The sequence below is a fragment of the Rattus norvegicus genome, chromosome 10, assembly GCF_036323735.1.
Source record: "Rattus norvegicus strain BN/NHsdMcwi chromosome 10, GRCr8, whole genome shotgun sequence".
Taxonomy (NCBI): Eukaryota; Metazoa; Chordata; class Mammalia; order Rodentia; family Muridae; genus Rattus; species Rattus norvegicus.
The window spans coordinates 52,180,273-52,195,656 of record NC_086028.1 but is presented as its reverse complement, the minus strand read 5'-3'; the positions used below and the strand labels follow the sequence as shown (position 1 = coordinate 52,195,656).

Genomic DNA, 15,384 nt, shown 5'->3' with positions numbered 1-15,384 from the left:
TCACAAGGTAGAGACAGGGGATTCCCCAGAGCAAACTGGTTAGGGAGACGCCTACGTTGGTGGCTTTGGTTTGGATTGAGCATTCTGCCTCACTGAATAGGGTAGAAGAGTGACTTAAAGACGATGCATTTCATCAACCTCTGGCATCTACATCCATGCACACCCAATACACATATGTGCCTACACATGGACAAAAATTCATATATGCGTAAGCACACCACACATACACACACACACACACACACACACACACACACACTGGATAAAAAAGACATCTGTATGTGCTGTATACCATCTCCAGTGCTACTGACATCATAAGGAAGGATGATGAGGTCACTGCATTGAGCAGCATCACCTCTCAGAGTAATGGGAATGAAAATAGACTTTTCCAAACACCCTGGAGACCACACCCAGGTTCTGTATGGTACATAGAACCCCATAATGAGGGAGAGAGTGAGGCTGGCTTTCTTGAGTCTGATGGGGACTTGGGAGTCTTATTTTTGGGTGAGTACTTGCTCTTGATGGTTTCTCTTTACTCAGCCTAGGGGGAAGAGGTGGCCATTAGAGCCTGTGGAGATCAAGAGCAACAGGAAACCCTTCTTAGTTAAGACTTCATTCCCTGAAGGTTCACCTCTGAGCCTGATTGGAGGGTCTTGATTGGCAACCAGACTGGCAGGGGTGGGGTGGTGGGGTGGAGGGAGTTAGACTTGTTGACAGATGGCATGGCAGATGAACATCAGGGCCTGAGGCCACTCCCATTTCCCCCAGGCCTAGCATCTTCCTCCATGGATTCTTGTGTGAACACAACAGAAGCCTTCATGAATGGCTGAGGTTGAATTTTTCTTATCTTCACTAATAGGAGTGTCTTTCCAGATTCTTGAATTTCTGTACTTGAATATCCAACCAGTTCACACCTTCCTTTGATGGCAAAGGAAAAGGGGGAGCACAGGGGAGACTCAGGACAGTTTTATTTTGTCCTTTGGTAGTGAAGGACTGTAGTGTATCTACTCTAGTGGGATTCCTAGTACATAGTAGGTATTCAATAATTGTTCTCTCTCATTTGTTCCTCTGACTCACTGCGGTATTATGTGCGTGTTATGTCTTCAGAGATACAAAGTGATAGATGTTAGTGAGCTCTCCAATATGATGTAACTCCATGATGCTGGTGATAGGCATAAGCCTCAGTCACTCTCAGACCAGGTTTCTCAGCACTGATGACATTGGGGGTTAAGTAATTTGTTTTGTTTTGTTCTTCTATGTGTCATAGGTTGGTTAAACAGCATCTCTAGTCATCCAATGCCAGTAAGGACCTCCAACTCATGATAACTAAAACTTGCCTTCAGATGTGGCCAAAGGTCCCCAAGGAGCAAAAGAATCAATGTCAGCTACAGTTTAGAAGCTCTGGTGTCAGTGGTTCAGAAAAGGACAGAAAGTATTCCTCCTTCTCCCTTGGGAGGACACAACACAAAAATATCCTCCATCCCCCCCCCCAAAAAAAAACCTCAACACATCACTATCTCCCCATCCTCCTGTTACATATCCACTGTCCTCCATCCTGATTTTGGCAGGACTGAGAGCAATTGCTTCTTTCCTGGAGAAGCTGGGCATCTGAGTTCATCTGCTTGACAGGGAACAGAAGGAATCATTAGTTTAAGAGACCACCAAGGTGAGGTGTGTCTGGTCCCCTCACAACCCTATCAGGTGCTCTCAGCTGCAGTGAGCAGAAGTATGCTCAGACGGAGGAAAAACTCTTCTTTCTGGTAATGCTCAGGGAGGCTGTTGCCTAGTAACAGCATAGGCCCACAGCAGCCCCAGGGTGTATAAACTGTGGACAGAGAGCAGAGGAAACAAAGAGTTGTGCCCTGCTCTTTGTGGGCTTTGTATGAAGTCTTTGCACTCATGATCTCCCGGCCCCATCCTTGCCCCTGGTCAACCTGGCCTTTGTGCCTCTCACAGAAGTAAGCAGGACCTCTGGACTGCAAACCAGAGTAAGGACGGGGGAGGGGGGGAGGGGGGGTCTCCTCTCCAGCATGTGTTCTGTGCAGATGTAATTAATTTATTTATCCACTTATCCCCTTACTCATTTAGCAGATAAATCTTGTGGTGCCTTGCTCTGTGTTTTTAGGACTTTGTGTGTAGTGAGTGTATGTGTGTGTGTGTGTGTGTGTGTGTGTGTGTGTTTCTAAGAATACAGGGATGGCTGAGTGAGGATTTCATCTTATTTATATTTTTAAAGAGATTTACTTTGTTTTTAATTATGTGTACATATGCGAATTGTGTGTGGTTGTGCGAATGTGAGTGCAGGTGCCCATGAAGGCCAGAAACTTTGATCACTCTGATGCTAGAGTTACAGGTACTTGTAAGCCACCTGATATGGGAACTCGGGTCCTCAGGAAGCATGCATTCTTGACCAATCTCTCTAGCTCTTCCATTGCTGCCACCTCCTATGAGGATTTGAAGACATAGATCTTGATTCCAAGAGTCTTTTAGCCTGGCTGTGAAACCACACACAGGAAAGCTGGTGATTCTTTCAGAAAGTGCATAGGAAATTACAAGCCCCCCTTCAAGCCCCCCTTCAAGCCCCCCTTCAAGGCCCTCCTTCAAGGCCCCCTACAAGGACTGGAACACAGATGCCTCTATCATGTGTCCACGTGTGGGATCCATTTAGCATCCATAATTGTCCCATTTATATACCAGAAGTGTACATTTCTACTGCTAAAGGCAAAGAGAACATTGATGAATTCAGGATTCGGTCACCTCTGTCTCCTTTCCTCATTGGCTGGCTACAAATGTCCTCTGGCCCAGACCTCACAGCTGTAGGTCCCAGTATCAGGGTTTGAAGTCAGTTCTGCACTTAAACTTGGGGCTGATGGGCACACTTAGGCCAGTCTGGATGTGCTGTATCTCCCTCACACATGCAGGTTGACCTCTTGGGGTGGGTGGTGCTGGCTGAAGATGTGTAAGTTTTCTTGGAAAACAAAAGTTAGAGAGGGTCTGCTTCAGGACATAGACCAGCACTCTATTTTCAGGCCTTCTTTGTCCCCAGCACATAATGCCAACTCTTCTGTCTGAGAATGTGTGACTTTTCCCTGTGTGGCTGGCCAGGTTGGGCTGCCTGAGCAACTGGCGGGACACACTTGACATTTAATTCTCCCATGAGCAAAAAGCTACCCATTAAGGAAGCCAGCCCCTGCTGAGACAATTTCCTTCCGCCCAGAAGCAAACGATATTAGGGCAACTTGCATCCAATACAATCTTGTTTCTTGAAAACCCAACGCAGCCTTATTTGTTGTTAATCCAATACAGCCTTATTTGTCGTTAAATGAGTCCCAAACCTGGAAGGATGCTGTCATCATTCAGGCCGTGGGGACAGGAGCACGTTCTGGAAGTGGATACTTGCCTCCTGGTAGGGCAGAACAGTGAGGCATAAAGGGGATCCTTGGTAAGGCTGTGACTGGTGGTGAAGCCCTCCTTTTTAATCAGCCAACAAACACATTTTGATGGAGTCACAAAGGTAACAATCTTGCAATCTAGCAGAAAGCATGACGGAGAGGTATATTTGCAGAGGAAGGATACTTAAATGGGAGTATTTTCTAGTCTGGAGAGTGAACGTGGGTGAGCAGGGATGGGCTGGGAGGGGAGGGGTTATCTTGAATCTCCTGCTATAGCCTTACAAAAGCAAAGACTTGTAAGGGAACTCCAACATCTAGGATGGGGTCTCTGCAACCTGGACCAATGGTGTTTTGTCCCGGTGGGATGGTCTCAAAGAGAAATAATAAGAATGGAGAGAGGCGATGGGCAGGGAGGCCACCAAATGTAGGGGTGCTGGAGACAACATGGTCACTGCTTACAAATGGCTCCCTGTTGACTTCTGCCCTGAAGATGAAAGACGTCGTCCCTGAGGTCTCTCCTGACTTCAAATGCTTCCATATTTCAATAAAAGGCATGGGGTCCTGTTTCTGGGGAGTCTGAATCGAAACCTTGCTTGCACACCTTTGCTGAAGTTACTTAATCTTTCTGAGTTTCAGTTTTCCCCATTATGTGGAGGTGACAGTCAGTCCAACCTCTTAGGTCTCAAACCCTGGACAAATGGCTGAGCTGCCTATTTGATATATCAAAGCAAATGCTGGCTCCCAGTCCCAAACTGTTACAGGGCCCTTCTGGCTGGTACACTTTGTTTCCTACCTTAAACTCTCCAGCCCAGGGCTAGGCTGCCCTTTTCTCGGTTGCTCTTCCCTATATAATCCAGCCATTTTGGTTTCCTGTCCTCTCTTTGGGCCTCCTGGATGCTGCACCTGGCTCCCTCTCTCCCCTCTCCTTTTCCCTCCCCATTGTGGTCACATGGTCTAACTCAGTCTGGTTATGTCCACTCTGGACTCTCCCAGAAGTTCTTTCCTCTGTCTATGCTCTGTTTTATCTACAGTAAACTTTCCCCTCCACCATTGCTCCACCTTGTATGACTGACAGGAATTCAGACAGTGGGTCAGTGATGGAAAGGGACACTTCCTTGATTAGAACTGCTTAGTTATGCACGTCTCCATTTAAGTGTCAGCACTGGATGTGGTAACCACATCAAATCAATCATTTCCCCTGGTTTATTGGTACTTGGTTTGTTAGCTGGCATACTGAGGAGGAGTGGATGAAGCTGTCTTCTTAAGACTGCCATAGACCAGACTTGTACCCTAAAGCCTTCAGTAACAGACTCTACCCACTAGATGCCAGCAACAGCCTTCCGTGGTGAGGGCTGGAAAAATCTCCAGACACTGCCAAATGTCTCCTACAGGGGTAGGAGGGGGGTGGTGGCAAAATCACCCTGGTTGAGGTGCTGGAGGGTGACAGTGCTCCATTGCTAGGGATCTTAGGTGGGGGGAGGGGTTAGGGTGGACAGTGCCCAAAGGCTTGGCAGTCTTCTAACATGCTCTGCAGTGCACACCCTGGAGCCTAATCGAGTTAGTTGGAACCCACAGTCCATGCCCTGACGTGTTTCACCCATTGCGTTTCTGCTACAAGGGACTGAGCCGAGTGACTGTGACAGAGACCATCTGCTTTATGAGGTCTGAAGGGGATATTTTCAGGGTCCTCTCTTTAGTTTTTAAAGGGGTCAGGAAGGATGGGCTGGAGTGGGAAGATACAGACCCATGGGAAAGAAAAATGTAGGTTTTTTCCTCCACTTCCATTCTTAGTAGCTTCTTGCATGTGCTGTGGCCCAGCAGGCTTGGTGCCAGTGGAATTTTCCACTGCTGCCTGGCGCCTAGCCAAGTTGTGCCCAACTCCCCTGACCAGTCCTAGGCTCTACTTATCTCCAGGGTAAACAAGTGCCCTACACAGAGTCCCGGGAGGAACCAGGCTCAGTAATGTGGCAGAGAGCACAGAACATCTGAGTCTGACCAGTCAGTGGGGAAAAAGGAAGGGATGGTGGACCAGAAGGAAGACGAATCATTCATTCATCCCACAGTTACAGAGCAGCCACTGGGTTCTATATGAAGACCAAAGGAAACAAGATGCTGTCTTTGTCCTTTCAGGCTTAACAGGGTTTAGGGAGACAAGCTGGAAAGAAATGAGTAGCCTGGGGGAAGTACAAGAGGATGGGAACATGCAGGCTGACCTACCTATCATTCTTATTAGAGGTCGGAGGGGCTTTAAGATAGGATGCTTTGTGCCCATGTGTGAGCACCAAATCTATGATCTTCTCCTTGCTCTGACTGCAGCCTAGAAGCCCCACAGATCCATACTTGTCAGCTCTTTATCATTCAAGTCTGTCCTTTGATCTTCATATCCCCTTGAGGTTAAAACCCAAGTCCTCATGTCAGCCATCCCCATCTCTTTTCTACAAACCACGAGACATGACAGGCTGTTTGCAGTGACCATGTAGCCCAGCAGAGCAGCTGCTTGTGGACATGCCTCTTGTCAGGCCCTCAGCTCTGTCAGCACCCTTCTGTCTACTGGGGAAACTTAATAAGCCCCACTACTGTTTGCCTCAGCCTCTGTGTGTGTCCTCTCGCTGTGCTGGGGTGATGGTAGGGCATAATGCATGGTTGTTCTGCAGGCAGCTGCCTTCAGCACCAGATCATGTATTTCATAAGGAGAAGATGGATTCATGGTATGTGAAGGGCCTAGGGGTGAGGATGGTGGTGGTGCCAAGCTCCTGTTATTCCCACCTGGCCAGTGCTTAGTGGTTTCCAGAGCAGTTTGAAATTGCCTCATGAAACTTGCCACTCGAAGTTTGAGGCCAATGGGGTGAGTGCTGCTTATCTCTCAGGTGTTCTTGGTTGCCGAGAAAAGGCCTTTGGCTTTGTGGGAGTGAGGATATGGAAATTCAGCATAAGGACTTGTGAGGAAAGGCAGATGTAGGCTCACAGATTCAGTGGGAACCTAAGAGCCCATTCTTGGGTCCCAGACAAGGGAAGCAACTTGTCAGGGTCACTTCACAGGGTAGATTGGTCCTGGGTCTCTCTACTCAAGGCTCCATGTTGGGGGTCAGTACAATATGAACTTGGTTTAGGGTAGGTGCACTGTATCCAATGGACAGAGCCCTGGAGATATGGGTACCATATCTGCTCCTGCGCGCGTGCGTGTGTATGTGTAAAGAGTCTTTTCCTCTTTGTCCTCTTCCTCTTCAGTGCAGTTGTGCCACCTTTTACACTTGGCTTCTAGCTCCCCACTCCTCTCAATATGAGCATCAGTGGAGTTCAGCATCTCTGTTAATTCCCAGTCTTCTGCCGATTTGTGTCCCTTGGGTTTATCCTCCGGCTCTGTCCACATAGTCAGCAGTGGTATGAGGGCTACATGCTGCAAATCCCATCATATCCTTGTCCAAACATGCCTTGAAAAGCTTTAAGCAGCTCTGTGCTCTCAACATCCAGCGGCCTTAACCCACTGTAAAACTCCTTTCAAAGACCAAAGTTGAGTTTTCTAATGCTTTTATTTCTGTAAAGGAAGCAAACATCTACATGAATCAATACTACACCTGCGTTCTGGTCTATATCACTTTTGAGAACTGCCTGTCAGAATCCACTAAATTGATTTCACAATCTGCTAGTGAGCCATCTGTTTGAAAAATATTGACTCAAGGACTCAAGATGAGTTTCCTTGAAATGATGGAGACAATCCTTCTACCTCCTATGCTCACCTGTTTCCAGTGTTGTGAGCGCCTGTCATCTGTTCCTTTGGATCCTCTGTATACTGCCCACTCTAGATCTCATAGTGGGAGGTGGCTAACTCGTCCCCTTTCCCTCTGCTTTACCTTCCCTCAAGTCTTAGCTCACCTCCTTGACATAAATTACAGCATCTCGATGTTCCCAGGCTACCTCTGTACAGTGCTAGAGTCTGCTTAGGTGTCTACAGACCAGGGAATTAGATTCATGAGTATCCCTAGGCCTATCAGAGCCTCTGAAACCAGTCTTTTGAAGTGGTGTTGTTTTACTTTATGACACCAATCGACTCTCATGCACACAAACATTAGCACTGAAGACTTACTGGTCATAAAGGTGGACAGGCCCCACAATGCTACCTCATGGAAACACTGCAAGTGTCTGCCTCAATGAAGGGGCTTCAGTGAGGATATGAACTTATCTCAGTTGACAGAAGCCATCTAGAAAAGGCTATGGCAAGCAAATGAGTTTCCTGGAAATGGCCCACCATTTTGCATGGTTGTGACAGGTGCACCATGGAAAGGCTTTGTCCCAGGATTGCTTCTCACTGCTTATGCCTGTCAGTCCACTATTACATAGCCTAATGATTCTTGGGCATCAGTTGACCCTAATGGGCAAATTTCCTGCAGATCAATGTGAAAATGAGCTTTCATAAACTAATGCTGTTTAGATGAATTAATGACTTTATAGAATTTCTGATTTGATTCAAATAATTTTAGGAAGAAAGTTTAAGGAGGTGGTTTGTTAGTTGTTTTGCCAGAAAGATGTAATAAAGAATCAAAAATAGAATGTTCTCCCTTCTCATAGAATAGTAAGTAAAGGCGGCATAATAAGGAATAAAATGAGCTTCCATAAATTACACTAGGAGAGGTAGGCTTGGGACAAGTTTGTGGTCAAGGAGAACCATTCATTCTAGGTCAAGTCCAAGGATGGCTCATAGGTGAGCACTGTGACAAAGCGAGCCCTTGTAAAACTGTTGCTTTAAACTTATAATGAGCTTATCGAATGAAGCACTGCTTTGAACTTACTATTGACGTCCTCCTTGTAACTCCCCTTTTCCGTAATATTTTTATCTGTGAGGGATTTCTTTTTTACACAGAGAACTTTTTGTCTAAAAAGTTATAAAAAAAACTGAATGCAATAATAAAGTTTTGATGTAGCCATTTATCCTTTATCTGGGTTCATGTTGTCTGTGTAAATGATTTCCTTTCCTTTCCTTTCTTACTGACTCACAAGGAGTTAATGAACTCCAAGCCTCTTGCCTAACCAGTGATGGCCCTTGGGTCAGAGAGAAAGGAACCCTGGTAATTAACCCTCTTTTTCTTAATCCCCTGCTGCTATCAGCAGGAACTACCAGAAGTCGGCAGCTTTTGGCCCCAGAATAGCAAAGAGTTAAAGCACGGGTAAATTGCCAAAAGCTAGCAGCTTTTGGCCTTGAATGACTCCATACCTCTTCACCACCTGCCTTGGTTGCTTGACTGGCTCCCAATACTCAGCCAGGGGATAATTAGTCCTTTCTTCTTAGCACATCTGCTGGTGAATCAGCTTTCCTTGGGGGGCATGGACTTAAGTGATTGACAGGACAAGTTGGATTAATTCTTAAACAAAGAGTTAATATAAAGGAGGAGATAATGTCCATCCAGGACCAAAGGTAGAACTTAGATTCTAGTTTTTGACCAAGTAGCAGAAGCAGAAGCAGAAGCAGAAGCTGCTCCTCCTCCTCTTCCTCCTCTCCCCCCTCTCCTCTTCCTCTTCTCCTCCTTCCTTGTCCTTCTCCTCTTCCTCTTCCCCCTCTCTCCCCCATTTCTCTTTCTTTCTCTCTCTCTTGGTTTTTTTTTTTGAGACAGGATTTCTGTCTGTAGCTCTGGCTGTCCAGAAATTCAATCTGTAGACAAGGCTGGCCTCAAACTCAGAGATCTGCCTGTTTCTGCTTCTCAGGTGCCGGGATTAAAGGTATGTACCACTACTACCTGGGAGAGGTAGCTTCTTCTTGATGAGCTTCAACAAAGCACAGACATATCCATCTTTTCATTTCAATCCTAATGAGTAGCAAAGCTGATGTCTACCTCTCTAGTGTTACTTGAAGTGACCATGATGGACAGAATTCATTATATTTCCCACATGTTCACAATATACTCCAAACACACACACACACACACACACACACACACACACACGAGTAATCTAGATTCCATATATGAGAGAAAATATGTCTTTTAGGAATATTTTGCTCAATGTGATGATCTCCAGTTACATCCACTTTGTTGCGAATTACATGATTTTGTTCTTCAGAGCTAAACAAGGCTTCTCTCTGTGTGTGCATGTGTGTGTGTGTGTGTGTGTGTGTGTGTGCGCGCGCGCGTGCATATGCCCATGTGCATGTGTTTATGCATACATATTACATTTTTCTTATTCCTTCATCTGTTGATGAACATAAAGCCTGATTCCATCACTTAATTACTGTAAATAAGACTACCCCCAATAAACATGGATGTACAGTGACTGTTTTTGTTTCCTATTGGTGTGTTTGGGAGTCTTGTCATGTAACTTAAAACCATTTTAAAGATAATTCTCATTCTCTCTCTCCCTCTCTCTCTCTCTGTCTCTCTCTGTCTCTCTGTCTCTCTGTCTCTCTCTCTCTCTGTCTCTCTCTGTCTCTCTGTCTCTCTCTGTCTCTGTCTCTCTCTCTCTCTCTGCGTGTGTGTGTGTGTGTGTGTGTGTTATCTCCTTCCAGTATGTGGATCCTAGGGCTTAACTTCAGGTTGTCAGCCTTGGTAACCAATGCCCTTACCTGCTGCACCACCTTACTGGCCGCTGCCAAGCATCTTAAGGGCAAACATTGTCCATTATCCATAGATGCCCAAAGGTTCAGAGGTCTAGATCTTGCTTTTCCATTTCCTGGTACAGAGAACTCAGGCATGTGGTGCAGTGTCAGCCAAACTGATGGACATGCATGTCTGGCATTGTGAATCAGGAGCTAGCTAATAGAAGCAGAAGAATTGAGCACTCATTCATAGTGACATCTGCAGACCAGTGAGTGGAGTGGTAGGGGACCCAAGGGTTTGCTGGCAAGATCATTGATGTAACTTGACTTAGCATCCCTGTTTGCTCTCTGTGTTCAGAAACTGACTCCCCAGTGTTTATGGCCATTAGGGAGCTAAATATACTTTGAATTAATTACTTTCTCCTTAAACCTACTAAAGTCGACTCCTTTGCCACTTACAAGTACAAACCCTCACAAAAGCACTTTGCAGAGTAAATATTTGCTGACACTGTCACTCTGTGCCCCAACACTTCTCTTCTTCTGGCTTTCCCTTAATTATCTTTAATTCCACCCTTGCCTCCACCCCAAGCACCTAGCAACAAGCCCTTGATCTTGGTCATCTTTCCCACTAGGGAGTCCTAATATTGGCAGAGACACAGCTGGTTTGTTCACTAGGGAGATAAAGTCAATCCCTGGCTGACTCTCGGGGCAGGAGGGTTGGATGGGTGGGGGCAGAGAGTGACGCTCCTACTGGAGCAGTGAAGCTAGATTCAGGGTTTTATTGTCATGGTACAAGGCATAGCGGAAGAGTTCTCTGGCATAAGCTTGCTACAGAAGTGAGCGAGCTTTTTTCCAGAGGGCAAGCATTCTTGTGGAGAAGACACATTTGTCCTCTCTGCCAATCATCTTCCCACTTCTACAAGCCCTGAGCCAACCAGCTAGGGCCAGTGAGTGAATAAGACTTAAGACATCAAGAAGAGACAGTCAGTGCAGCCAGCATTCTTGTTTGCCACAGATGCAGACGAGTTGATGCCAACAGTGTATCAATAACTCGCTGAGAGGGACTGGTCAGAAAGCTTCCTAAAGCTGAGATCTGGAGGGCCAGGAAAGGAACTGTCCAACACAGTGGGACAGAATGACAAGAAACCACAGCTAACATGCCAGGAACTGATCCCTGCCAACTCTAGGCTGAGCAGCAGGAAGATGGAGCCTAAACTTGGAGGCAACGGGAGAGACAGCAAGACTGCCAGGCAAGGAGGAGAGCAGAGAAGGAGTCAGACTTCTTTTTCCTGCAACCGTCCATGTTCTGTCACTGCCTCTCATGGTCTACACCCAACCAGAAACCTTGGAGACAGATACACTGACCTGACTTGTCCAGGCAAATCTCCTAGAGCACAGCTGGGCAGAAAAGAGAGCAGAATGAACGATGAGTGAAAGTGGGGGGTGGGGTGGGGGGTTGAGGAGTGGAGGAGGGGAATCCTGCAGATCAGTAGAGACCTCCCACTGACTTTGGTGAGCACAGTGTTCACAGAAAGTCATGTAATCCTCCCAAGAAGCTCTGTTTTAAGATTATACCCATTCCATAGGTTTTGAAAACTGAGGCATGAGGTTGTCAAATATTCAGAGTAACTGGGAGAACAGTTGTGATTCAGATCTAGGCAACCTAGGTCCAGAGCCTGTATCCTTACCTACAATGATGAGTGGCCCAACCAGGTCATCACAAGCTACATGTGGCCATTTAAGTACAAACTAGTTAAAATTAAAGAAGATGAAATCCGTTGGTCCCATGAGCCCCATTTCAATACTCCCTAGCCATGGTTGCTGGCTACCATGTTGCATAGGGACATAGCACACTAATGTTCCCAGGGGCTGCCATAGGACAGCTCTGTCCTGGATGCTGGACCCCAGTCCTGCAATCCTCTAACTCCCTGCAGAACACATCTGCCAGTAGTTATGGTGTTGCTGGAGTGGGGAGGTCAGAGGTCAGAGGTCAGAGGTCAGAGGTCAGATGGATTTAGAAGTCCTTTTCATTTGCCAGAGAAGGTGGCCTTGCATATAGCTCAAGAGAGAGACCTGAGATATTCATATGGTCCACACCCTTTCCCGCTGGGCCTGGTGGCATGCATCTACAATTCTAAAACTCGGGAAGCTGAAGTAGGAGGGTCGTGAATTCCAGGCTACCCAGAGGCATAGGGAGTCCCTTGTCTCAGAACAGGAGCAACAGACAGATGTGCTGGCTCTCTCCCATTATCCTAGCATTTGTGTCTGAGGCAGGAGGAGGACTTTGAGTTCACAGATGGCCTGAACTGTATAGCAAGACTATCTTAAAAACAAACAAACTAACTAACCAATAAATAAAAACCCCTTATTATTGTACCCTTTTAAATTATAATAGCATGGGCATCCTATAACGAACAGATACATTTATACCAGGAGTCAGAAGAGGTGGCTGACAGTTGGCAGTCTCATCTCTGCTCTACTTCAGAGCTGTGTGTCCTCAAAGTTTATGAGATTTTGGCACGCTGTGCTACATTAACCTCAAAGAGAACATCTCCAGCTGCACTTAAGTGATCCCCAAATACTTCACATTGACACCAATCTGCCATCTTGTAAATGTCCATTTCTAGTGCTGAAAATGACGTCACTTCTATCCAGCAGATCGGCTAGAGTAAAGGTCAGCCCTGTGTAGCCTGCAGGAGGAACCACGCAGAAGGGAATGCGGTTGGTATCAGATAGTCTCTGCAGGTGAAGAGATACAGTAGAACCTATCTAGAAAAATGGTTCCTGGGAGAGACTAATAAGTATCTCTGAACTATCTGTGATCTCCCCCCCATACCCCACAAATATGCACTGGTTTGCACATGGTCCATGTGTATGAATCGCCATATGCATGATTATGGGGTACTTGGCTCTTGTCTGGTGTATCTGTGAGTGTTTCCCATCTTGTTGCAAACCATAAGGATAAATAACTTTCATCATTGCCTCACATAAATTATCTCAACTCTTATACAGTAACTGTAAGGCAAGAACCGCTGTTCCGCCTAACCCACGGGTAGGTAAGCATCCATGCTTTCTAAAGCGGAAGTGTCTCACCTAAAGTCATACAGCTAGTTTAGTGGACTTAGAAGCACTAGACACACACTTGTCCTGCCGTGACTCTGTCTCACAAGGTCTTATAAACCGCTTTTAGTCCTGGGATATATGAAGTTGGGAGATTTTCCAGAGGCCTAAGAGAGAAAGAGGGTAGCACTGGATAAGTTGTAGTGGTGGATGGGAAGCTCTCTGTCTCATTCCTTCTTGCCCTTTGGATTTTCCTATCAATGTAACCATTGGAACCACAAAAACAGTGGGCTTAGAGTGACAAACAGGTCCTATATTTCAGCAGACACCTCACCTGTGTGGACATCTCCTGTTGTGAGAGGCATGCTACATTGCTGTTCGTTTGTTTTGCTTTTTGAGATAGTCTCATGGCTATGGATCTGAGACAGATCCAGGCTGGATCTGAACTTTCTACATTGTCAAGGCTGGCCTTGAACTCCTGTTCTTCCTGCTTCTCTCGCTCCAGAGCTGGGATTACAGGTGCATGCTGCTATGCCCTCCCTCATGTCCTATGTCTCCACGATACATTTCTGGTATCTTTGTGATTTTCAACATCCGACTATCCTTTGGAAAGCTAAAGCCACATCGGTTCTCATTCTTGGTCCTGGGTTTTTCATATTCTTCCCACAATTAGACATTACCATTTAAAGCCAATCTTTGACAGTCGTGTATGCAAAGGAACATTGTAATCATTTTAATTTGCATTTTCCTGATAACCAGAAATATCAGACACTTTAAAGTTTATCGACTTCTTACTTTTCTTATTTTGTACATACCGTGTCATCTCTATTCTTGTCTTCAATCGGGATAGTAGTCTTTTATTAGTATATACGGAAGTTAATAATAATATTTGGTTATGGATCCTGTATATGCTGTTTAGAATCTACTCTAGGTCATATGTCACACACACTCATGTGGATTTTATCTTTTACTTATGGAAGTTTTTGATTTGTGTCTTTTAAACTTTTAATTCCTTATGCCATCTGAAAGTCAATGTGATGTCAGTGAACTCCATTCATTTTCTTATCTGATCAAGATGGCTAAAACTTAGAACGGTATTAAAATCTTGCACAGTGCAGTATTGGGAGGATGACTCAGTTGATGAAGATCTTCCCGCAGTTAGACATTACTATTTAAAGCCAATTTTTGACAGCTGCAGACGCAAAGGTACATTGTAATCGTTAACTTGCATTCTCCTCTAACCAAGCATGTAAATGAAGTTCAGGATGCTACCAAGGATGCTTCTGTAAATGTCTATAACGGGCAACTCCAGGGACAGTCCAGAGGGATGACCATTGTTAACTCCTGAACTGCCATGGAGTTCCTGGTTCTCTTCTTAAGTAAAACATATCTCTACCAAGTGGACAGGATGACTCTGGGTAGCAACTGTTTGGAAAGAGCAACCCTGGTGTACTTATGGACAGCTTTGGTATTATCTTTGCTGTGTAACTCTCCCATCTGCCAAAGTGGCCAGACTTGAGGTCGCCTATCTCTGTTTAAATCTTCTAAGTGAAAAGTGAAAGAGTTTTAAGGATGACAGTGTAGGTAGAATGCATAAGTCCAAGGTTTACAAAAGTCAGTAAAAATTTCTGTTTGGGTAATGAAAATAACAATAATAATAATAATAATAATAACAATAATAATATCACTATTATTAAGAACATTTTTTTCTGAATGGGTGGAGTCAATTCTCACAGGGGCATATTTCTTTCTTCACTTCCATGCACAGGTGCATACATGTACCTCTAACCACACACACACACACACACACACACACACACACGCACACACACACGCACATGCCCGTGAGGGCTTAGTATGGTGGTTTTAGCTACTGATGATTTTGCTCTCCAAGAAACATTGGGTAGTGGGGAGAAAGGTATGTTTTTAACTGGTGTCTAGTGATCAGAGACCAGGATGTTGCTAAATATTCCATGATGTGTGACATAGTTCCTCAGAACAACAACATCTGGTTAAAAATATCAGACTGAGACCCTCTCCACAACTTCCAGGATTCCTTCTGTAACCCACCCTCTCCTGTGGGTGGCCCATCATGGATATGGGGAAGAAGAGAGTGGGGTCTTAGCTGTCATCATTGATCAGGCCACTGGGGTCACTAGCAATTGGCAGAAGCAGCTTCTGGGAAAGTGTTACTGTCTCCAAAGGGCCCAGAGGGCAGCCGGTGGCTCTGTGATCTGGAGATCGGTGGTTAACCTCCCCACATCTTCACTGGCTCTGGGAGGAAATTCAATTATACAGGAAGAGCTGAGCCCCATAGTCCTGCCTCTTACTCACCAGCCAGAGAAAGCACCGTCTCAGGACCAGGCAGACAGCCTGACTTTGACCTTACTAATAGAGTCCCGTTAGTCT

At 45.6% G+C, this 15,384-nt stretch overlaps 1 long non-coding RNA gene across 1 annotated transcript in view; it reads left to right on the top strand.

Annotated features, from left to right (window-relative positions):
• Positions 1-366: 366 nt before the first annotated feature.
• The window catches only part of LOC134480699 (uncharacterized), a 36,861-nt gene continuing 21,843 nt past the window's right edge, over positions 367-15,384 (top strand). The window contains exon 1 of the long non-coding RNA XR_010055386.1: positions 367-504. This is a non-coding gene — a long non-coding RNA (uncharacterized LOC134480699). The remainder of the gene's footprint in view (positions 505-15,384) is intronic.